Source organism: Terrapene carolina, unplaced genomic scaffold (genome assembly GCF_002925995.2).
Source record: "Terrapene carolina triunguis isolate 2854851 unplaced genomic scaffold, T_m_triunguis-2.0 Scaffold85, whole genome shotgun sequence".
Classification (NCBI taxonomy): domain Eukaryota; kingdom Metazoa; phylum Chordata; order Testudines; family Emydidae; genus Terrapene; species Terrapene triunguis.
In genome coordinates this window covers 12,700,204-12,726,105 of record NW_020664436.1, presented here as the reverse complement: position 1 = coordinate 12,726,105, position 25,902 = coordinate 12,700,204, and the positions used below count along the sequence as shown (strand labels likewise).

The following is a 25,902-nucleotide window of genomic DNA, read 5'->3' as shown; positions in this document are numbered from 1 at the left end:
GCAGAGGACAGGGAGCACCTCATTTACACACGTTGTGGTCTTGAGAAAGTCAATTGGCCTCTCTGCCTGGGTTCCCCTCTTTATAAAATGGAGACCGCGTTTTCTATCCGCCCTCATAGAAATGTTGTGAAAATGGATTGGTGTTTATAGTGCACTGTATGAATGCTAAGCATTGTTGATGTCTGACACTAGTGTCCCATTCTGACACCAGTGTCAGTTTCCCCTCTCTCCCAAGTGGTAGCAGAATTTCAGGGCCTTGCAAGTTGGCGCCTCAGTGGATGAAAAATGAGACAGAGAATCTGGGCATATTCTACATATAACTTGCTTAATTTACAAAGTCCCGAAATCAGATGGTTAAACAGCACGCAGGGAGCAACTTGGCCTCAAGAGTTGACTCTAGTCAGAAACCAAGGCAGAGACCAAACTCCCCCGTTGTTCACACAGCACTTTCTAATCTACACAGAACCTTGTAAAACTAAAAAGCTACCATAAACATTTCTTCCAAGACCAAAAACGTACTCACAAACTATGAAAAATTACGTGGGAGACTGTAACAGCAGCACTTGATGGATGCCTGCCACAGCAGTATTATCTTCTTCCACTAGAAAGGATCAGCTTATGATAGTTTTATGTCCTCATTATTACCCACCTGGATGCCACCCTATGAGATCTGATCTAGCCCTATCTGTAGGGTCTTCCTCAAAAGTCAAGCATCTACATACATAGAGTACATCAAAGTACTGCTAAAAAAAATGCCCCAAAGCCACTTCCCAAGGTCTTCTACCTACAACGGAAAGCTTTCTTTTAAACACCCACAGAAACATCTGCATAGGAAATAGTTTTATTCCAATCATTGTTGTGACAGTACCCTTGATCTGGGATTCAAGACGACCTTAAAAATGTGGTATCTGTGCCTTGACATAATTCTTGTGCAGAATTATTTATTTGTGGGGAGAAATCTTTATGCTAGGATACAAATAATATTTAGAGCCCCGGAAAGACTCCTAGTCTGATTGTTTTTTTTGTAAAATTCATGTAATTAAAACCTTTCACTCATGCCTTAGACTGATTTGTTCACTACGGAATTTACTTCTGCTGTTATGGATTACAGAGAAACTCTGCAACAGTGAAGGGGAAGTTTAGTCTCTATGTATTCACTTGTGTCCTCACCCCTTTGCTTATTTTTTTCTTTAAACTATACATTGTATATAGGGGTTGGGGTGATTAATGCCACTTTACCATTTGTTTTAAACCTTTACTTGCGGGATTAGGTTAAGCGGTTCTCAAACTGTGGGTCAGGACCCCAAAGTGGGTCGCAACCCCGTTTTAATGAGGTCGCCAGGGCTGGCATTAGACTTGCTCAGGCCCTGGGCTGAAACTGAAGCCTGAACCCCACCGCCCAGGACTGAAGCCAAAGACCGAAGGCTTCAGCCCTGGGTGGCAGGGCTCAGGCTTTGCCCTCCTTCCCCCACTCCACATCCGGGGCTGAAGCCCTCAGGCTTTGGCCCCCCCTGCCCAGGGCAGTGGGGCTTGGGCTCAGGCTTTAGTTCCTCTTCTCAGGGTTGTGTAGTAATTTTTGTTGTCAGAAGGAGATCGCGGTGCAATGAAATCTGAGAACTGCTAACCAATTCACTTTGATAAGCCACACACTCACAAACCACTTGTTACAATTTTATGGGCTATAATAGGGTGACCGTACATCCCTTTTTTAAGCCCTGTCCTGGCCGTCCTGACTTTTTTTTGGCAACAGTGGTCATTTGTCCCGTTTGCTCTTGCCAACTTGATCAGTTGGCAAGAGCAAATGGGACAAATGCCCACTTTTGTAAAAAAAAAAGTGGGGTGTGGAAGAAAATGTGGGGGGCAGGGAGGGAAGTGACGATGCCAGCCCCATGCAGGAGGGCAGGCAGGGCTCGGGTGAGCAGCGACGCCAGCCATAGCCTGTGCAGGGGGCAGGCAGGGCTCAGGTGAGCAGCGACACCAGCCCTGCGTGGGGAAGGGGGCTTGGGTGAGTGGCTGGGGCTAGCTCCATGCGGTGTTCCGTTTTCCCTTTGGGAAATATAGTCACCCTAGCTATAATACACTTATTTGCTTTTATGGAAGTTACCAGAATTTATCAGTATTTTTAAGATACTGTCTTCACTGCACCATTGTAACGAAAATGACCTCAAGAGGGGTTTCCCGAATGTTTAAGCCATATATATTTTTAATAAAATAGAAGAAAGTAACAAGACTTCCACTATTATTGAATTTATACAAAGGAGAAAGCTCATATTATGAAGGGATCCAATCCTTCCACAGTTAAAGGTAAAGCTAGCTAGAAATAAGACCAATTTTCAGCTAACCCATCATCCTTTCAGCTTCACTAGAAATAAATCAATCCAGTCAGGATTTATCTGGAATGTTTGGGCCATATTACACGAGGAGTTTGAGATATGGGAAATGGACAAGTCACTAGAAAAATGTATAGAAACTTTTATGATAACTTTTCAAAAACATCACTAACAATTTCTTGGTTCGTCATATCTGCAAAATAGACTCTTGTAAGAGCTTCAAACATCATTTCTCAAAGAGTTCATAATAAATAGAGGTACATGTAAGAATCGGAGAGGATTTAAAAAGTTATCATAAGTACCCAAAACTAAAGACATAACCACTTTTTAAAAACCACATATATAATAAACATCTTTTAAACTGTATTATACAGGTCTTTGGGACTGGGAGCATCTTTTTGTCATGTGTTTGTACTGTGCTTTATACAAAGGGACCCCATGGTACTACCACAATGCGACACATTCCTAAATATACTTGTGTATCTTTTAAAAGTATATTTAATGCAGATTTCAGTTTGATATATTACACACATCAGTTTGCTGCAGGCTTTGTAAAAAGCATGTTAGGACCTGCACATTTTGCGAAGTATGCAAGGCTTAGATGCAGATGGTACTGATTGGGGTGGGGAGGAGGACCCTAAATGGCTGGCAGGGAACAACACTGAGGCCTTGGCTACACTGGCGCTGTACAGCGCTGCAACTTGCTGCGCTCAGGGGTGTGAAACCCCCCCCCCGTGCACAGCGAGTGCAGCGCTGTAAAGCGCAGTGTAATCAGCGCCTGCAGCGCTGTACGCTCGCTCGCAGTGCTGCAAGCTATTCCCCTCAGAGAAGTGGAGTACTTGCAGCGCTGCGAGAGAGTTCTCGCAGCGCTGGCGGTGCAACTACACTTGCGCTTCACAGCGCTGCCGTGGCAGCGCTGTGAATTCTCAAGTGTAGCCAAGGCCTCAGGTGAATCTAATATGAAAGAAGTGGGAGAGGCTCATCCCTATCAATTCAATGGCTTAACCACAAGAATGTTCTTTCTCCCTCCAGTCAGCACACTTCTTGGGAAACAAAAGCCATTTAATATTTCTGTTGTTTTTTGACAAAGCATAGTAGAGCAAACCTCACAATAATATAAACTTCCCTCCAAAGTCTGCGTTCAAACCAGAGCATGGATACAGCACAGATATAGTGGGAAATGAGTGCCTCAGTCAGGTAACAATTTCTAAATCAAAATAATTTGAACACAGTAAAGTGCCAACTCTCACAATTTTATTACAAATCTCATTGTATTTGATATTCTTCTTGAAGCCCCTGCTTCTCACATAAGCCCATGGCTCCAGAATGCCAACTTTCATTTATTTAGTACTATTACCAGGAGCCCCAGTCATAGACCAGGACCCCATTGTGCTAGGCACTGTACAAACAATAAAAAAGTAAAGTTTCTAGTCCTCATGGTTGTGGAAAAACCCTTGAAAACATGAATCAAGTGAATGCTAAAAGCTCAGAAACCAGAAGGCAGATAAAAGAAACCAATTTTTTTTTTAAAATATCTCATGAATTTTAAGCCAATCTCATGATTTTGGGAGCTTGATTTATGGTTTTTGAATGCTTGGGGTTAGCAATAATCAGTAAATACGACTGTGCCAATCCAGTGTAATCAAACCCCATGTGAGCAGTAGGGTAAATATCTATACAACTCAAGCAGTTTATGGCTTCAATCTTCCAGTGGGATCAGCAGGAGCAACAGAAACTTCATTTAGGGATTTATACTTACATGAACTGGTCTCAAGTCTCAGGGCCTTTTTGGCAATGATATCTTTAAAAAATTGGAAAACCTATGAACCAAAAACGGGGTAAGTAATATGCCAACACACAGCAAAAAACTCTGTAAGTGTGTCATCAATAGCTGCTTAAAATGAATTAAGAGAAGGATGGCACCAAGCCAATATCACAGTCCTGCATACTGCCAAGTTAACAACTTACACTGCAGAGGAGGAAACAGCATATGCAGCAAGGAAAACAACTTGGCAGTCCATCAAAGACAAAATAAATCAGTCCCCGGACCAAGAGACCAGGGATCCTGCCAGAACAACAGTGACCTGACTGCTAGAGGCAGAACAAATCTGTTTGCAGTACAAAAGACCTGAAAGACCACTGAAAGAGAAACTTGCTGTTTCCCATTAACAGGATTCCATGTAAGTTCCACTTAGCTCCTTAGAAAATTACTGGGCAGAAGTCTGTGTGGCTCTGCAGATTGGTAATGAGATACAGAATATTTAACCTCTAGGTGGTTATCAGACATAAGTCAGTAGTAACTCTAACTTTGTTACAGGCTGTATAGATGCCCTTTGTGAAATAAATTAGTCATCTCCATCTAGTTCCTAGTGGACAGGTGGAAATGATACTTCACAGGCCTGTGGTAAGGATAAATCCATGAAAGATTGTGAAGAGCTCAGATACAATAGCAATGGGCTCCATATAAGAATCTAAGATAGATAGGTAGGTGTCCACAACATACAAGTCATTGTAACTGACACTATATACAGCTATCTCATACCTCTTTGTGCAAGCTCAAAAGCTTGTCTCTCTCTCCAACAGAAGTTGGTCCAATAAAAGATATTACCTCACCAACCTTGTCCCTCTAATATCCTAGGACGAATATGGCTACAACAATGCTGCATACAAAGAATGTCATGTAAGGTCTCGAATGAAAGCCTGTATCACGCTAGTAGTCATAATCATTGCAAGATGTATGTATGGGAAATAGGTGGAGTTATATATATATGCTGAAAATTATGTTCTGTAGGTCTGTGAGTTAAGGCAGGCCACATAAGCCTGCCAGGCAGGGGCAGAGGAGCCTTCCCAAAAGTGAGGGGGCCAGGGGCCCCTGCGTCCTCTGTGGCCCCACCCCTGCTCCTTCTCTTCCCCCCGAGTTCCTAATAAGTAGAGGTACATGTAATAATCAGAGAGGGTTTAAAAAGTTATCATAAGTACCTGAAGCCGGAGCGAGGCCAGGGAGCCTGCGTGGCTCTTACCCTGACCTGGCTCCGGGGGGTGGGGCCTCAGGGGGAAGAGGAGGGGGTGTGTGGGGCCCATGGTGAAAAGAGGATGGGCCTGGCCTCCTGGCTCCCCCTGTTCCAGCACCTGTGCTGCCAGAAAGGGGCTAAGAGATGCTTCTCTCTCCTTGCCTGGTCATGTGCAAATTGAGTATTATACAGTTCACAATGGTAAGGCCCATTGTGACTGGCCCACAAGACTGCATACCGTCCGAGGTCATAAAATGCAGAAAACCTGTTCTACTGCAACATCTTCATGAGTTGCTCTTCCTATGCTGTAAAGAAGGCAAAGTACCACAAGAAATGAGAGACGCCAACATCATCACTCTATAACAGGGGTCGTCAACCTTTCAGAAGTGGTGTGCCAAGTCTTCATTTATTCATTCTAATTTAAGGTTTTGCGTGCCAGTAATACATTTTAACATTTTTAGAAGGTCTCTTTCTATAAGTCTACAATATATAACTAAACTATTGTTGTATGTAAAGTAAATAAGGTTTTTAAAATGTTTAAGAAGCTTCATTTAAAATTAAATTAAAATGCAGAGCCCCCCGGACCGGTGGCCAGGACCCAGGCAGTGAAAATGCCACTGAAAATCAGCTCGCCATAGGTTGCCTATCCCTGCTCTATAAAAATAAGGATGATAGGACCAACTGTAACAACTATCGTGGCATTTCCCTTCTTAGTATTATGGGAAAAGCCTTTGCCCAAGTTGTCCTGAACAGACTTCAGACCCTTGCAGACAGAGTCTATCCTGAATTACAGTGTGGCTTCAGAGCTGAAAGGTCTACTATTGACATGACCTTCTCGCTGAGACAACTACAAGAGAAATGCAGAGAACAAAAAAAGCCCCTCTACATAGCCTTCATCGATCTCACAAAGGCTTTTGACTTTGTCAGTAGAAGTGGACTATTTGCACTTCTAGAAAAGATTGGATGTCCCCCACAAGCATGATACGTCACAGTCCAATATGACAACTCAGTGTCTGAGGCCTTCCAGATTCGTAGTGGGTTAAGCAAGGTTATATACTTGACCCAACTCTGCTTGGGATCTTCCTCTCCCTGCTACTGAAACAAGCTTTTGGTTCCTGAGGGGATCTGCTTGCACACAAGATCAGATGGAAAGCTGTTCAATCTAGCAAGACTCAGATAGAATATCAGGGTTGGAAGGGACCTCAGGAGATCATGTAGTTCAACCCCCTTCTCAAAGCAAGACCAATCCCCAAACAGATTTTTGCCCCAGATCCCTAAATGGCCCCCTCAAGGATTGAACTCACGACCCTAGGTTTAGCAGGCTAGTGCTCAAGCCACTGAGCTATCCCTCCCCTTGATCTAAAACTAAGACTCGGGAGGCCCTTATCCAACACCTCCTCTTCGCTGATGACACAGAAGTGACAACCCACATAGAAGCTCATCTTCAATGCCTAATGGACAGTTTTTCCAAAGCCTGCCAAGACTTCAGGCTTACTATAAGCCTAAAAAAGACTAACATAATATGCCAAGCAGTTGAGGAAGCACCCTCCATCAAGATCAACAATTATGAATTTGAAGTGGTGAATGAGTTCACATCCACTATCGTAGTCAACATTTCACTTGAAACGGAACTCAACATCAGCATTGGAAAAGCCACCACAGCAATGTCTAGACTGAGCAAGAGGGTATGGCAAAACAACAAACTGATAGAACACACAAAGATCTGTGCGTATCGTGCATGTGTTATCAGTACATGTTTGTATAGGAGCAAGACATGGACCTCATACTCACCAGGAAAAGAGGCTCAGCCTTCATATGCGTTGCCTTCATCAAATCTTTGGAATTTCCTGGAGGGACAGAGTCACCAACACTGAGGGTACGTCTATACTACCCGCCAGATCGAGACGCGATAAATCGATCCCTGAATCGACGCCCGTACTCCATCTTGGCAGGAGGAGTAAGCGGAGTCGACGGGGGAGCCACGGCAGTCGACTTGCCGCCATGAGGACAGCCAGGTAAGTCGAACTAAGATACTTTGACTTCAGCTACGCTAGTTCCAACCCCCCCGCTAGTGTAGCCCAGGCCTGAGATGCTCAAGCAGGCGAGCATACCCAGCATGCAAACACTCCTCAAACAGAGATGCCTCCACTGGCTTGTGCATGTGTGCTGAATGAACGATGGGCGCATCCCAAAGGACATCCTCTATGGTCAATTGGCATCTGGAAAAAGACCCAAAGGGTGCCCAAAATTGCATTTCAAGGATGTGTGCATGTGAGAAGAGGTGGACAAATGGGAAAATCACACTCAAGACCGCAGCTTTTGGAACCAAGAACTTTACAAAGGTCTCTGGAGTTACGAGAGGAAGCAGTCCAGCTTCACAGAGGAGAAAAGAGCTTACAGAAGGCAGAGGCCAAAAGGTCGAAACATCACCTTTAAATGTGACAGATTGCCTCTCTTGAGTGGGTCTCTTCAGCCACGTTCGCGGTTGCCATAAAACCAGCTGAGTAAATACAAATTCTTTACCTCTCAGAGGCGCATACCCATGGTCTCTTGAGACTGATGGATGCCTACTACTACTACAGTTCACAACAGATGCCCCTTTACAGTCCGAGCAAAATTTTTTTTTTTTTTATGGAGATATCCTATTTCCTAGAACTGGACGGGACCTTGAAAGGTCATCAAGTCCAGCCTGCTGCCTTCACTAGCAGGACCAAGTACTGATTTTGCCCCAGATCCCTAAGTGGCCCCCTCAAGGATTGAACTCACAACCCTAGGTTTAGCACGCCAATGCTCAAACCACTGAGCTAACCCTCCCTCCCAATACCAATGCCAATGCCAATGCCAATCAATAGATTGTGAGTCCTGCAGGACAAAAACAAAACCAGTTGGGGTATCCTATTTACAAGTACAGACAAGGAACTTTTGAAACTATATCTGGGGTGCAGAGGGATCCCCAGCTATCCTTTCCTGAGAAAGTAAACTGGCAGTGGGCTTGCATAATGAAAAATGGACCTCAGCCAGACTTGGCTGAAAACCCTGGGAAGAACTTTGGATGAGAGAAACTTTTTTAGACAGAAGAATAAAGTTTTAGTTAAGTTTGGGTCATAGAAAGCGTTTGTTTTTCTTTTCTAGGTAACCCTTTGTATCCAATATTTTTGTTTGCTACCATACAAATCTCTTTGTTAAATAAACTTGGGGCATGACTACACTTGCAGACGTAGGCCTGGTCTACACTACGAGTTTAGGTCGAATTTAGCAGTGTTAAATCGAATTAAGCCTGGACACGTCCACACGATGAAGCCCTTTTTTCGACTTAAAGGGCCCTTTAAACTGGTTTCTTTACTCCACCTCCGACGAGGGGATTAGCGCTGAAATCGGCCTTTGCGGGTCGGATTTGGGGTAGTGTGGACAGAATTCGATGTTATTGGCCTCCGGGAGCTATCCCACAGTGCTTCATTGTGACCACTCTGGACAGCACTCTCAACTCAGATGCACTGACCAGGTAGACAGGAAAAGCCCCGTGAACTTTTGAATTTCATTTCCTGTTTGCCCAGCGTGGAGAGCACAGGTGACCACGCAGAGCTCATCAGCACAGGTAACCATGATGGAGTCCCAGGATCGCAAAAGAGCTCCAGCATGGACCGAACGGGAGGTACGGGATCTGCTCACCATATGGGGAGACGACTCAGTGCTAGCTGAACTCCGTAGCAGTAAACGAAATGGCAAAATATTAGAAAAAGTCTCAAAGGCCATGAAGGACAGAGGCCATAACAGGGACGCACAGCAGTGCCGCGTGAAAATTAAGGAGCTAAGGCAAGCCTACTACAAAGCCAGAGAGGCAAACGGAAGGTCCGGGCAGAGCCGCAAACATGCCGCTTCTACGCGGAGCTGCATGCCATGCTAGGGGGTGCAGCCACCACTACCCCAACCATGTGCTTTGACTCCATCAATGGAGAATCATGCAACAGGGAAGCGGGTTCAGGGTACGAGGAAGATGATGATGAAGACAATGAAGATAGCTCACAGCAAGGAAGCGGAGAAACTGGTTTCCCCAACAGCCAGGATATGTTTATCACCCTGGACCTGGAACCAGTAACCCCCGAACTCACCCAAGGCATGCTCCCAGACCCTGAGGGCACACAGGGGACCTCTGGTGAGTGTACCTTTGTAAATATTACACATGGTTTAAAAGCAAGTGTGTTTAATGATTAATGATTAATTTGCCCTGGCAATCGCAGCCAGTACAGCTACTGGAAAAGTCTGTTAACGTGTATGGGGATGGAGCGGAAATCCTCCAGGGACATCTCCAGAAACCTCTCCTTCATGTACTCCCAAAGCCTTTGCAAAAGGTTTCTGGGGAGGGCTGCCTTATCCTGTCCGCCATGGTAAGACACTTTACCACGCCAGGCCAGTAGCACGTAGTCTGGAATCATTGCATAACACAGCATGGCAGCGTATGGTCCCGGTGTTTGCTGGCATGCAGACAACATCCATTCCTTATCTCTCTTTGTTATCCTCAGGAGAGTGATATCATTCACGGTCACCTGGTTGAAATGGGGTGATTTTATTAAGGGGACATTCAGAGGTGCCCATTCCTGCTTGGCTGAACAGAAATGTTCCCCGCTGTTAGCCACGCGGTGGGGGGGAGGGGTGAAGTGATCATCCCAGAGAATTGGGTGGGGGGGTAGTTGGGTTTGTGCTGCATGTTAACCCAGAAACCGCAGCCCCTCCTTTTACATTGCAAACCCATTTTAAATGGCCAACCCAACGGGTGCTTGGTATGGGAAATGAGGGCGCTGCTGTTTGAAACCATTCCCACATGTTATGAAGGTTAAAAAAGGCAAAAGACTGTGGCTTACCATGGCTGCCTGCAAGCCGAATTCTGTTGCCTGGCACTGCGTGAGTGATCTCTCACACCAAACCGGCAGACCCTCAATATAAGAGGAAAAATGCGACCTTGTAATGAAAGCACATGTGCTGTGCAATGTGAACAGCAAAATTTAATGTGAAAGAGTGTACCCATTGTTCTCTAAAATGTGTCTTTTTTAACCACCTCTCCCTTCTCCTCCACCAGCTGCAAATGTTTCTCCTTCGCAGAGGCTAGTGAAGATTAGAAGGAGAAAATGGCGGACTCGGGATGATATGTTCTCAGAGCTCCAGATGTCCTCCCACGCTGACAGAGCACAGCAGAATGCATGGAGGCAGTCAATGTCAGAGTGCAAAAAAGCACAATATGAACGAGAGGAGAGGTGGCGGGCTGAATCGCGGGCTGAAGAGAGCAAGTGGCGGGCTGAATAGGATAGGTGGCGTCAGCTTGCTGACAGAAGACAAGAGTCGATGCTCCGGCTGCTGGAGCATCAAACTGATATGCTCCAGCGTATGGTTGAGCTGCAGGAAAGGCAGCAGGAGCAGAGACCGCTGCTATAGCCCCTGTGTAACCAACAGCCCTCCTCCCCAAGTTCCATAGCCTCCTCACCCAGACGCCCAAGAACACGGTGGGGGGGCCTCCGGTCACCCAGCCACTCCACCCCAGATGATTGCCCAAGCATCAGAAGGCTGGCCTTCAATAAGTGTTAAAGTTGTAAAGTTTTAAACTGCAGTGTGTCCTTTTCCTTCCCTCCTCCCCAACCCCTCCCGGGCTACCTTGGCAGTTATCCCCCTAGTTGTGTGATGAATTAATAAAGAATGCATGAATGTGAAGTAACAGTGACTTTATTGCCTCTGCAAGCGGTGCTCGAAGGGGGGAGGGGAGGGTGGTTAGTTTACAGGGAAGTAGAGTGAACTTAGAGCATTTTATGTGGGGACACACACAATCGACTGTATAAAACCGATTTCTATAAAACCGGCTTCTATAAATTCGACCTAATTTCGTAGTGTAGACATACCCTACAGAGTGCTTTGAGTTAAACCTGCCTTTGGAGAGCGCACTGACAGCTGCAAGCGCACTGGTGTGGCCAGATTTGCGGCACTTGCAGCGGCATTGGGAGCGGTGCATTATGGGCAGCTATCCCACAGAGCACCTCTTCCCATTCTGGCACTGTGGCTTGTGGGAAGGAGGCAGGGGGGCAGGGCATTCTGGGTCCTGTCCCAATGCCCCATGATGCATTGGTTCGCATCCCAGCAATCCCTGTGCTTCCGTCCACATTTGGCACCATCTTTCAACGTTTTTGTACTGCACGCTCTGTCTTCCCTTTCGGTCTGCGGGAATGGAGCCCGAACTGGTGAGGAGTATGCTGACGAGTCTCGCCAGCACGTCACATTTGGCAGTCGAGTTATTCCTTATGATCCAAAGTGACAGTGAGGGCTCCAATGATATTGACTCGAGTAACGCATACGATACAAGATTGCTTGTGGCATTCATAGACATGCTTGCCACCATGGAACGCCGCTTTTGGGCTCGGGAAACAAGCACTGAGTGGTGGGAATCACGTTGTCATGCAAGTCTGGGATAAGCAGTGGCTGCAGAACTTTCGGATGAGAAAAGCCACTTTCATGGGACTGTGTGATGAGCTTGCCCCCCCCCTGCAGCACAAGGACACGAGATTGAGAGCTGCCTTGACGGTGGAGAAGTGGGTGGCTATTGCAATCTGGAAGCTGGCAACTCCAGACAGCTACCGATCGGTCGCAAACCAGTTTGGAGTGGGAAAGTCGACCATTGGAATCATGTTGATGCAAGTTTGCAGGGCCATTAATCGCATCCTGCTCAGAAGAACCGTGACTCTGGGTAACATGCATGACATTGTGGCTGGCTTTGCACAAATGGGTTTCCCTAACTGTGGAGGGGCGATGGATGGGACGCATATTCCAATTCTGGCATCAGCTCACCTAGCCTCCGAGTACGTTAATCAGAAGGGGTATTTCTCTATGGTTCTCCAGACGCTTGTGGATCACCGTGGGCATTTCATTGACATTAACGCAGGCTGGCCCGGAAAGGTGCATGACGCACGCATCTTTCGGAACACTGGCCTGTTCAGGAAGCTGCAAGCTGGGACTTTTTTCCCCAGACCAGAAGATCACTGAAGGGCAAGTCGAAATGCCCATTGTGATCCTTGGAGACCCCGCTTACCCTTTAATGCCGTGGCTCATGAAACCCTACACAGGGAGCCTTGACAGCAGCAAGGAGCGGTTCAACAACAGGCTGAGCCGCTGCAGAATGACTGCGGAGTGTGTTTTTGGCCATTTAAAGGGCTGCTGGCGCTCTCTGTATGGGAAGCTGGACCTGGTCGATGACAGCATCCCCGCGGTTATATCCACGTGCTGTACCCTCCATAACATTTATGAAGGGAAGAGTGAAAGATTCACTCAGGCAAGGAACTCAGAGGTTCAACACCTGGAGGCTGAATTTGAACAGCCAGAGAGCAGGGCTATTAGAGGGGCCCAGAGTGGGGCTGCAAGGATTTAGGGATGCCTTGAGGGAGCAATTTGAGGCTGAAAGCCTCTAGTAATGTCTGGTGCCCTGCACGGGAGTGAAGTGCAGTGGTTCCAATGTTAATAGGAATCAGTGTTTGCTACGCTGACTTGCAGTGCCTGTTTCTTTCCTGGGCTAAGGTATCTTTTACTTTATGCAATAATAAAGAATGTTTTCAAAGCCAAAAAATTCATTTATTGAAAAGCAACAACTGCTTGGGAAACAGAAAGGGCAAGGGGGTGGGGTGCAGAACGGTACAATCACAGATTTGCATATGTCCTGTTATCATACTCAGCCTTCCTGTCTGGAGTGCTGTGCAATGAGTGCTGCACTTCAGGATGGCTATACGGCATGGTGTTGGGGGTTGAGTGCAGTGGGTAAGGGTCGTAGTTTTCAGGGCTGGGTGGTGAAGCTACAAGTGTTGGAGGCAGCTGGTAGCGGTAGGAACCTAGATGTTGGGGAAAGTGGGTTGAAGGTGACATGGGGACACAAGGGAAAGAGTTTTGGGACAAGTGCTGCAGGGGGAGGGCGGGCGCGGTAGTGCTCTGCCTGCATGGCTACAAGCACCTGGATAGAGTCTGCTTTGGCGCTCCATTATGTTTATCAGCTGATCCGTGCTTTTCTGCCGGAGCACCGCACTTTTATGCCGGCGCTCCTCATTCTGCTGGTGGATCCTCCTTTCACTCTCCCGCACTTTTTGATTTTCATTACTTGAATGCTGCATTACTTCATGCAACATGTCTTCCTTGCTTCTACGTGGCCTCTTCCTGATTCTTTGGAGTCTTTCAGACGGTGATAACACGGATGGCTGAGATCTCAAGGTTGCATCTGTAAAGGTAAAATGCAACACTTAACAGAGGCAGCATTGTTCACACCAGACAGAGCAATGATTCCCCCGTACTTAAGGGCAAGCACAGTCTACACAATAGCATAATTTGCCCATCCCAAAGTGAGCGCACATAACCCACAGGAGCCCCAAAATGGTGAGTAAGCACAGGGTCCAGGGGAATGATTGTTTCATGGCTGTACTGTCCTCTGGGTTTCTGTGCCTTGGGGAGAGACAACAGTGGCAGGGGGCCCCTATACTGAACACTGTGCCCACATTTTCCACAGGAGTTCATCCTGGAAGATATCTCGCTGCTGAGGGTGACCTGGGAAGCAAGGGAGGGTCTTCTACTACAATGCGGCTTCCGCCTTGGCCCATATGCAGCTTGCCTGTGTGCAGCAATGGTCCCCCCGCCCCTCATGGCACAGTGGTGTAGACAAGTTGGCCTTACTGGGACAAGGACCACAGTGGCTCGCCCAAGAAACCTGCGCAAGTGCTTTGCCCAAGTTCTGGATGAGACCTTTGAAGAGATCACTGAGGCCGATTACCGCGATGTGAGAGAGCACATCAACACCCTATTCTGCATCTAGGCATGCATGCAGCCCTAACCCTCCTTGCCCCAAGAGCCCGCACCGAGTAACTTCCTTCCCCAAAATAAAAGCCACTTACCGGGAACCTCCTCTGGTGTTTGTCCTTCCCCAATCACCGGCCGCCGCGACTGGCTACCTTCCTCCTGGCTTGAGAACAGCTCCCGGCTGCGTGCATCTAGAGATTCCGGGGTGTCTTCCTCCTCCTCAGCACCCTCGCTGCCGCTTTCCTCCTCCTGCCTTGTTGCACTGAGCTCTGAAGTGTCCATGGTGGTCCTCGGAATGGAGGTAGGGTCTCCCTCAAGTATCATGTCCAGCTCTTTGTAGAAACGGCAGGTCACGGGGGCAGCACTGGAGCAGTGGTTTGCCTCGCGGGCTTTGCGATAGGCATTCCGCAGCTCCTTCACTTTAATCCTGCACTGCAGTGTGTCCCGTTCATAGCCCCTTTCCATCATGTCCCTTGATATCTGCCCGAAGATATCGTAATTCCTATGTCTGGAGCGCAGCTGGGACTGGATAGCTTCCTCTCCCCAAACACTGATGAGGTCCAGCACCTCACCCTTGCTCCATACTGGGGATCACCTGGCGCATGGAGGCATGGTCACCTGGAAAGATTTGCTGAGAGCATTCCACGCCTGGCTGAACAAACAGGAAGGGGATTTTCAAAATTCACAAAGAATTTAAAGGGCAGGTCTGACGGTTGGTGACCTGAGGGCACAGCAGTAGAGTTCAAAGTGATGACCAGAGTGGCTAGAACAGGCATTGTGGGACACTGAGGCCAATCAGAGCGCACTAACAGACCAGGACATCCACACTGGTGCCGCGGCGCTCCAGCGGGGGTGCATCAAACGTTATTCCACTCACTGAGGTGGAGTACCAGGAGCACTCTAGCTGCGGAGTCAGAGCACTCTACGTGCCTTGCCAGTGTGGATGGGTAGTGAGCTAGTGCGCCCGCGGCTGCTTTAATGCGCTCTAACTCGCAAGTGTAGCCAAGCCCTTAGACTTGTTTTCTCTATAAACAAATCTAAGTGCTGGGTGTCAAGGAAAGATGTACTCTGAGGTGTAACTAGTGAGCTGTGGTATTTTATTCCTATGGGAACCGTGGGCCTGGTAATTCTGTGAGTGTTCAGTGAAGTGGGCTGGACATTACAGGGGATGTTTGGAGGACTCGGGGGTTGGAGTGTGCCTCTCACTAACCAGTAAAGAGAGAGCAAGGCCTGAGTAGGTCTGGAGGGAAATGCTTGTGTTGCCAGTGGCATTACGGAGTTGATCCCAGGCAGGCACAAATGAGGCTTCTTCATGATAATGGCAGGTAGTAACAAGGTGCTTCACAACCCCGAATACCCCCAGGGAGTATCACATCCCTTAGCTATTTTCTCAGATTCTCTCCCAATTGATTTTATCTTTGTTAGCCAGCCAACATATTGATGTGGGAGGTGGGGGAGGGTCCAAGGTGGACACCTTAGATACTATGTTGCACTATGGCACAATGGGTTTTCTTGAATTCTAGGGCCCTAGTAAATCCTGTGATTTGTGTGGCCATCGTCAGAACAGCTGGAGGGAGAGGGCGTGCACGGATGGATTGAAAATCTCTACTAAACAGTACTGTGGGATGTTGCCAATTGTGTAAAGCAGGGGGATGAGTCAGCATCAATGACTTTTACAGGTTTGAGTGGCACAGGTAGCTGTGGATGTATTCTGTACATAAAGCCCTAAGCAAATTGATGTAAGACTGTTTCCTAACTAAGAAATGGATGTCTCCATCCACTTACATGACCAGAAGGAACAAAGATTGGGGGGGGGGGGGGGAAATGGCATCTATGGTACTTATATAGCCCCCCATTACCATAGTAGCAGAACGCCTCAATCTTTTTATATTTGTCCTTACTATTATCTTGTGAGGCAGGGAAGCACTATTATCCCCATTTTACAGATGGGGAACTGCGGCACCAAGAGACTAAATGACTTGCCCATGGTCACATATCAAGTCTGGTAGAGCAGGGAATTGAATCAGGAATCTTGAATGCCAGGCTAGTGCCCTAGCCACCAGATCATCCTTCCAGGGACAGGACTAGGCACCGGTGCCGTGTGGCTACACGCGGTGCCTCTTACCTGCAGAATAGCCTTCATGGACAGATTTCTGAGGCTGGGGTGATGGCAAAGCAAGGGGGGGCTTTTTATAATGAGAACGAATGAAAGAGCAAGAGCGGTAGGAGTCTCCTGGGGAAGAAGGATGAGCAGCAGAAGCCCACTGGTTTGGGAGAGAAGTGTGGTGACTGAAGAAGCTGGTGCCTCTGTATATGAGAATCTCACATTTGCAAGCCTGCCTTGAGGAGCATGGAAGATCCCAGACCATTGGTGCCCTCCAATATGGGGGCGCACCAGCTGAAGGGGAGGACACGTGACCTCCTCACGTGTCTCCTTCCCGCCTCACCCCCAGCCTGGGGTCCCCGTGCTCTCCCCACCCTCCTCCCAACACTATGTTACCTGGACGGTGGTGATGGGGGCTCTGTCCTCCCGCTGTGCTGGTTCCCTCCCTGTCATGTTCTGCTGCTCTTCCTGGCAGCCAGAGCTGAGCAGGGAGTGGGACAGAGCCACTCCCAGACGCTGCCTGGTGCGGCACAGCAGCTGACTGGGAGAATGCCTGGCTGTGGCAGCAGCGGGCTGCCTCCTGCCCGGGCTTGGCTTCTGGGATAGCAGCTGAGCAAGTCGGAGCGCCCCGCCCCTCTGCCCCGGCATTCTCAGAGTTGGCTCCTGTGCCCAGAAGTTGCAAGCCCCACATCATGAATGGAATAGTGTAGTGGTGGAGACACTGTTCAAACAACGTCATGATGTGTTACAAATTACTTTTCCTATTCAGCAGGTGAACTTTTATGGAAAAGGAAATGGGATTTAACACTTAACAATTGTTCCTAGTATTCTCTATTGTTGACTTTGGGCTCTCTATGCCATTGATTGCTGTAGTATATGAGCACTATTAATAGATAACCTCCCTTAAAGAAGCCAGCTTGATAAAAAATAAGTTAAGACATAAAAATATATGCAGTCCTAAAGCTATAAGTTTAGTTTGAATCTTATCTTGTATATCAAGCAGTGAATAAATTGACACAACAACAGGCCTGGTTGTAGTCAATTCCTTTATGAACTACAGTGATGAAAGCCAAGTTTCCAGCATTTATGACAGAGATTAAGGGTACAAAAAAAGTGCTAAAATACTTCCAAAAATAACAGTGAAAGCTTAGAACTATTGAAAAGCTTTACTAGGCAACGGCATAAAAATCACCATCTTTAATATCCAGTGGAAGGTGGTACTCCTTGGATTGTATCACCAACTACTCTATTTAAAAAAAAAATCCTATCCACCTCAGAAATGTGGTGTTGGAGATATGACCGGGGGAGATCTGCATTGGCAAACTAACCTGTCCATATTAGGGAAACTTGCACCACACAATCTGGGAAAAAGCACAACTGTGTAGAACCAGCAGATGTTAAATTTTAGAACAGTGCAAAAGGTTTATTACAAAGGGGACTCGCACAACACATACGGTAGCTACATTGACTCAAACCTTTTAGTATACAACTGGAGTTCTAGCATCTCTAACCCTTTGCCAGACGTGTGAACAGAGGTTTCCCTTTCCCAGATTCCCCGTTATCTCCAGAATGCAATGCAGTTCCTCTAGACCCAGAATTAAGTAACAGTGCAACCAGAACACTTCCTGAATTCATTGCTGTAGAACTGGGGGGCACCCAGGCTGCAGGCCCTTTGAAATAGACTTACTAGGAGTCCTTATATGAGGGAGAAAGCAGGCCTACAGTACATAAAACTATTTCAGAGTAGCAGCCGTGTTAGTCTGTATCCGCAAAAAGAACAGGAGTACTTGTGGCACCTTAGAGACTAACAAATTTATTAGAGCATAAGCAGCTCCGAAGAAGTGGGTTGTAGCCCACGAAAGTTTATGCTCTAATAAATTTGTTAGTCTCTAAGGTGCCACAAGTACTCCTGTTCTTTTTGCATAAAACTATTGTAACTTACTCCTTATATCCTTCCAGGCAATGGAGGTCAGCCAGAATGTTCTTGTACTCTGCTCCCAGGTTCTATCTGAACTGAGCCAGAGGCAGGTCCTGTTCTGTTCAAGTGGTGCAATCCTGGCTCCATTGAAGTCAATGGGAGTTTTGCCATTAATGTGAATAGAGCCAGGATTTCACCAAAGTATCTTACCTATGGAGTTACTTCTCTGAGGTGGTCTGCTGGATACCTGTGTAGTAAGATTGTGGAGGATGACATAACTAGCAAGGGTGCATACATGTAACAGAATAGAATCTGCCCCTAGCATCTTCTATAGATTTAGAGGGCTGTAAATTCAAATCCATATTGTGTTTTTATTAAGATTTCTATACTGTGTGGTGCAAATTCACCCTGGGTATAATTCCACAAGGCCAAATTCTGCTCTCGCTACATCTGAACAACCCAGTTAAGACTTTGATTCAGTATAACAACAAAATTTGGCTTTATGGAGTTATATCAGCAATGAATTTGACCTAACCTGTTTTCCTTTCTGTGTGGTATGGATGACTAACCTGTCACCACTTAAGTATCTTTATCAGCCAAAGCTATGTTTAGTCAGCTGCAACATCTTTCCCTTTTGAAGTAGGGAACAATAAATTAAGTGTCTTAACTTCCTTTTTTAAAGAAGCTGCTAATCTTTCCATAAGGTTAACATAACCCACTAACAATGGGGCTGTCTATCCTCCTCCAGTGGCTTGTTCACAAAGAGAGATGTGTGTCTCTGCAACAGCCTTTGCACTATGGACCCGGAGTTCTTCAGCCCGGGCAGTCAAAGCTGTTGCTTTTAGATCCAGAGGTGTCATATTTTACCCTAACCAAAGGTCCAGTGAGACCTGCAAGGACCTATTTGGGCTTGAGTGGGGTTGGATTTTACTTGATCTCTGACACACCACAGGGAAGATGATCAGTGACCAAAGAGGGGGAGAGTACACATCATCTCACTGCTCCCGTAAGTCCCACAGGGAATCTGTCAGGAAAGTAATGCAGGCTCAGCCTACGCTAACCCAAGTTTAAAGAATGGTTATCATCTTGGGAATGCCTCCAACTCCACTGGATCTGTGCTGCCTCTAGCTCATTTCAAGATATCGAGCACTCAAAACAGCAGCACTGGCTTCTAGGGAATTGGTGATGTTTGGGGAAAAAAAACCCTCTCCTTATTCTGGGAGTCAGGGATACTGAAAACACATGCTCCAGATGGAACATGTAACAGAAGACTTTGTTAGACGATCTGGTTAAGAATCCTCTCCCAGGAGACTCCTTCCCCCTCTCCCTCTCTTGCCCCCTCCCCTCGGGTATTTCTGTGATAGGAATTGATCTGGTCCAGAGTTAATGCTTTTAACTTTTATTATACTTGAGTTATATTTTGTTGATTCCAGATAAAAGTTATACAGACAGCGTCTCAATTCCTGGGTCTAAATTTCTGTACTTACATTCTGCAGGTGTAAAACTGTGGGCATAACTTGGTGTCTAATTTATGAGCACACTTAAGTAATTTAAATGTCTAAAGGTTGCTGCTAGAAATACATGTATGGCTACAAGTAAACATTTAACATGCCTATCCCAGGCTCTAAATACTATCGCCATCAGTTAAAAAATGCAAAAAGTTATTTCAAAACAGCAACGTATTCCCCTCTGCCAACATGCCAACAACCAGTCTGCAAGAACATATCACACAACAGCAAGTTAGAATCTCTGCACCTTTTTTACTCCTTCCCCCAAATTTCCAGCCTCAAGTGCCTCTGCCTTCCCCAAATGTCTGTTCAAGCAAACAGGCTTTGTGGTATACCCATGAGATCAACAAATGGGGAGTATTTTGAACCACAAGGGTAGCAAGTACATTATTATTATTATTAACTGTTTGCACTGTTAGTACCTATAGTCCCTTAATGCTACACACACACACACACACACACACACAGTCATACAGTCTCTGCCCCAAAAAGCTTGGAATAAAAATTGAGCAGTATAAATATTGTGGTCCAAACAAAACACAAAATACTGACTAAGGCTCTAGTCCTGCTTGCAGGACTGAAATCAATAGGGCTAGTCATGTATGGTCCCAGAAGAATAAATCATTGGCAGTATGTAAAGTAGACCCAGAACAGAAGGCAGGCCATTTCATTTATTACCTTATAATTAATGCCCTACTTAATTTGTGATATTGCGGAAATTGTGGATCACGCAATATTAGGCTTCCACTGCAATTTTGTCAGCCATTGGGAGCTGACGGCAGGAGCCCTGGCTGGCGGCCGGGGCCCCCACTGTCAGCCCCATGTATTAATGGTTGTAATATAGTTGTAGCAAAATGTCTGGTTATCAAAAAAAATTAGCAGGCATAACATAATACTTGAGTGCTTATATTGTTCCAGCAAATTCTTGAACAAATAGGTCTTCTCTGGCTTTTCTAAATTACGACAATTAATAAAGCTCCATTATTACTTTTCCACGATTTTCCATGTCTTATCCGCAACTTAGATGCAATCATTTGACAATCATCCTGCGGTTCAAGTAGGGCCTTACTTATAATGCTGCAGTTGTACAGTAACTTCTGGTGAGGGGGCAATGCTTGTGTATGCTGTTCAGATCTTTAACTGCAAGCAACATAAGCTCTACAGGGAATAGGAATGTTTGGGGCACAATCTGGTGGTGTCTGCCTATAGGATGACAAGTTAACATTTCTAAGGTATGATTTAAAAAACATGTTGCGCGCCTTCCCCCCCCCCCCCCTTGCATGTCATCCTGCATTTCTATTTCAATGAACACCCACACCACTAGAACTGTGTAAACTTATTAATTGCCTGTAGTAACTTGCTGTTTTAGCACGTGTACAAGGGTTTGCCAGGGCTCGACCCCCTCCAGGGCGGTGGGGAGCCACTCCGGCTCACTACCTACAGTTGATCTTGGGGAATTAGTCCGGCCATGGGGTCTCCCTCAGCATCCCTTGCTGTAGCCAGAAGAAACACGATAAGCCCGGCCCTGGCTCAGGGCGGGGCAACAATGCTAAGTCAGGAGCTCAGGCCCTCAGGTAGGGCTGAGCAGTAAGTACAAGAGTATTAAGCCCAGGCCCTAGGTCAGGGCGGGGCAACAAACGCTGAGTCAGGCGCTCAGGCAGGGCTGAGCAACAATAGGTCCCAGCCTCCTCAGGCCAGGGAGAGGGGAGTCTGCCACCCACGAGTTGGGTGGCAGGGGGGACGCAGGCCCTCCCACTCCACTGCATCCCAGCCCGGGGCCCTAGCGGTGGCAGAAGACCCACTGCTATCAGTGGGGATCCTGGCCGCAACACACTGACATAGGCTCTGGGAGTGCTGCAGCCAGACTGGGGTCGGCTGCCCCCGGGCTACTTCCACACTCCCCCTCGGGGCCTACCCGGGTCCTGCTGTTGGCCTCTGGGGGATCCAGGACCATGGGTTCTTTGGGGCAGGGGTTGATCGGCCGGCCCGGCAACTCCTCTGGGTAACAAGCGCAGGGCAGGTCCGGCAGCTCCTCCGGATAGAGGGCGCAGGGCAGGCCTGGCAAGTCTGGGCAGCCGCTTTGGGCTGCGGGGGTTTCCCAGTCATGGGCTGGGCTAGAGATGTCTGGTCTCTTCGGTGGCTGGGCCTTTACTGAGCTCTGAGGGCGAGCCTTTATACTTCCGGGTCGCCGCCTGACCCTCTGAGGGGCGGGCTCAGAGCTCCCAAGCTCCGCCCACTCCGGCCTCCGGACGGGCTCGACCCCCTCCGAGGCGGCGCCTGCCCACCTCCCAGTTGTTCCAATAAGGCCTCACTACAGCACCCAATCTTGCAAACTCCTATTGAGGTAAGATAGGAGTTTGACTAATGATTTTGATGGGAGCAGGAACACGTCCTTTATTATTTTATTAGCTCCATAGCTAGATCAATTATTCCTAACACAAAGTTTTAATCAACTCTCTTTTCACAGTTGCATGGAAACCTCCCTCCTACAAAATGCATACAAAACTCCTCAAAATGCATTTGGATAAGCCTGTGGTCATTGTAACTTAATGCATGGGAAGGAAAACAATACTGAAGAAATTATAAAGCAGCTATATAAAACACTGGTACACCTGGAATACTCAGGTCATTTCTGGACTGAAAGAAATAGAGGGGGTTCAGAGATGGATGACAAAATGAGCAGAGGCCTGGAGAGACTTCCATATGAAAAAAGATTGAAAAGGCTGGGACTGTTTAATTTAGAAAAGAGACTAAGAAGCAGGGGTGTAATGAAAGCACTGAAAATAAATGGTATTGAGAAAATATTGGGCACCGCTAGTCACCTGCTTTCTTGTAACACAAAAAAGGGAATGTTCCATGAATCTGAAGGCAGCAAGCTTAATACGAAGAAGAAAAGAACACTTTTTATCACAACACGCAGTTGGCCCATGGAACTCATTTCTACAAGATATTGCAGCCATGACTTTAGCAGGATTGAAAAAAGGATTAGACATTGATATAAATAATGAGAACATCCAGAGTTACATTAATAAAGATGAAGAATATCCAATCATTTGGAATGTATATAAATCCTCACACTTCAGGGGATAAGCTATCCCTCTAACTGACAGATTTAGGAAGCAACCACTTCTATGGTAATCTCAGGGTTTACTGTACTTTCCTCTGAAACATCTGGTACTAGCTATTGTCAGAGACAGAATACTGGACTAGACAGACCTGTAATCTGATCCAGTTTAGAAACTCCTTTGTTCCAAAAGTCTCACATCTCTCATAATTGCCTTACATACAAATTGAACAGGAGGAGAATGGACAGAGCAGGTACTAATTATCTTATCTTAGCACCGGGGGCCCCCAAAACTGCCATGATTTCCCTTGTTATTGTTTATGTGATTATTACAAATTGTATGGAAGCTGTTAGGAAAATAAGGAAGGCAAATAAAGTTTTGGCATGAAAAGTTTTGGCAAGACATCTATATGATATATATAAATGTTATTACCTTTTCTGTATCAATAAAAACAAATACAACAACTGAAAACAATAAAAGAGAAATTCACTCAACAAGATCCAATAATGGATAGTTATTAATCACTATACAAAAGATTACTACAGCTGTGTGGACTCAGTTCCTAGATAGTTATTTTAGATCAGGGGTCGGCAACCTCTGGCACGTGGTTCGCCAAGGTAAGCACCCTGGGGGGGCCGGGCCAGTTTGTTTACCTGCTGCGTCTGCAGGTTCGGCCGATCGCGGCTCCCACTGGCCGCGGTTCACCGCTCCAGGCCAATGGGGGTGGCAGGAAGCAGCGCAGGCTGAGGGATGTCCTTACCCTCAAGACTCTACTCTATTTATGTTTCCTGTAAGATAACTTTTAGTGTCTTACCCCTTGTTCTTAATGTGGAAAAAAGTTTTGGATGAAATCTGAAGATAAAAAAAAGTTAGGAACAATGGGACTGAATGCCCATAATTAAAAAGATAAACATATGATATCAGAACAGGCTGTTTAATCTCTTTCTCACCACTCCTTGCCAAACTGGTCAACTGAACTGGGGAGAGAACTTTCTCAAAAAGATTAGGATTTGTGCCTAAGATATTTTGATCCTTAACAGAAAGAGATAATAAATTGAGGCTATATGAAATTTAAAGGCCCTGGTCCTGCAATGTGTAGTAAGCAAGAGGATTGCTACATCTCTATAGACCCCTACTGGAGTCAACATGGTTCTGTGTAGCCCCCACACACTACATATTGTAGGACCGGATCTTAAGATTCTACAATGGGAATAGGAGTACTTGTGGCACCTTAGAGACTAACAAATTTATTACAGCATAAGCTTTCGTGGGCTACAGCCCACTTCTTCGGATGCATATAGAATGGAACACTGGACACTTGCTGTAGTCCCAGATTCACTGCTCCCAAAGGAGTAGTACAACCCAGTTTACCAGTTACACCTCAGATCACTGCACCACTTAACACCCAGCACTTAGATATGTTTGTAGTGAAAACAAGCAAAAGTTTAATTAACGAAGAAGATAGATTGAAATGATAGCAAGTGAAAGTACTGGAAACAAATATACATATAAACCAAAAACATAACATGCATTCTAAAACCTGGGTTTACTTAACTAGTTACTTTCATGTCTTATAGGGCAAGACCCCCACAATCCTTTCAGCGTATTACAGCCAGGCTTGGCGATGATCTTCTGTGCATGAGATAAGTCATGCTGTCAGCTTGCCTCCTCAGTGGAAAAGATTCACGGTGCCCTCCTGCACCCCCAGTTATACACCCCCCAATCCATTCTCTGTACTGGTAAGCAGGACATCCCCTGCTGGTTGTTTTTTTTCCTGAACGCTGCTTTCTTGTCAATTTCCTGATTAGCATTTGGGTCAGTCTGTAGATAGGCCTCTGTTGTGAAGTGGACAATACATATAGGATTGCCAATTTTGGTTGGACATATTCCTGGAGGTTTCATCCTATGACATAATCTTTAATTAAAGATTGAGCTTTAATTTCTGGAGACTCCAGGACAATCCTGGAGGGTTGGCAACCCTAAAAACACAATACACACAAGCAGTTGTAGCCCACAAAAGCTTATGCTCTAATAAATTTGTTAGTCTCTAAGGTGCCACAAGTACTCCTGTTCTTTTTGCGGATACAGACTAACACGGCTGCTACTCTGAAACCAGAGAAAGATAAGCATCTTTTCTTGCCTGCTGGACAGGAGCACATCTATCACCTTCTGTTGCCCTGCCTTAACTCACATATCTTAAGGACATCATTTTCATTATTGATATATAGTTCCTTAAACATTATCCAAACATACATTTTGCAATGATTATGATTTGCCATTGGTTCTCAGTAGAGACTTTATAACACCGACAGATCTTGTTGTCAGTGGGCAGGATCAAACCTGGGACATCTGGAGCTAAATGCATGAGTCTCTACTGCATGAGCTAAAAGCCACATAGCTCTTAGCTACTGTAGCAGACTCATTAATCTTTAAGTGGTCTCGGTGCCACTAGATGGGACAGAGCACCACACCCAGGAGGTGTGTTTGTTACAACTTCACATGCCACCTTTTAGTGAATTATGTTTATACCTGACCGAGGGGATTCCTATAAAACTCTAAGTGCTCCTTGTGCCCTCTGCCAGCTGTCACCAACATGTCTGGAAGGCCAACCCCCCTTTAATATTTGCTACATCCTCCTCTTTTGCAAGTACAATATATCTTGTACTTGTAGGAGGATGGACTCTCTTTTCTATCTTTAGCTTTGTGATATTTATCATGAAACAGGCTTGATTACTGGAGGCATTTACATCTATTATGCACATTACAGGCGACACTGGTAGCACCACTTATTTCTAAGGCTGCCCAACACTTCCCATAAATCAGCCCTGTTTTCAGTTGCTTACAACTTTGCCAAACTTTAACCATTGAAAAAAATTAAGCCAAATTGGTTCAGCTGTTTCCAAGAACAAGGCTAGGGGAAAATATGTTTTGCCCATGTGACCTTTTCTCTGAGAAGCTCTAGGGCGCCCCATGCTTTTGGACCGGGTATTCAGAATTTGGCATGTGCCTTTTGGTGTTCCTAAGAAAATCCACCCAAATTTGGTCAAGTTATAAGCCTTGGAGGGGGGGAGGGAGGGGGAAGAAATCACAGTTCACACATGCTCAGTAGACAGCTTTGGAGCGAAATTCCCTGAAGCTTCCATCCACACTGAGCATGA

The 25,902-nt window shown here is 46.3% G+C and overlaps 1 protein-coding gene across 1 annotated transcript in view; it reads right to left on the bottom strand.

Annotated features, from left to right (window-relative positions):
- Positions 1–25,902, bottom strand: part of SRD5A2 (steroid 5 alpha-reductase 2) — a 76,312-nt gene that overhangs the window by 32,692 nt on the left and 17,718 nt on the right. The window lies entirely within an intron of this gene.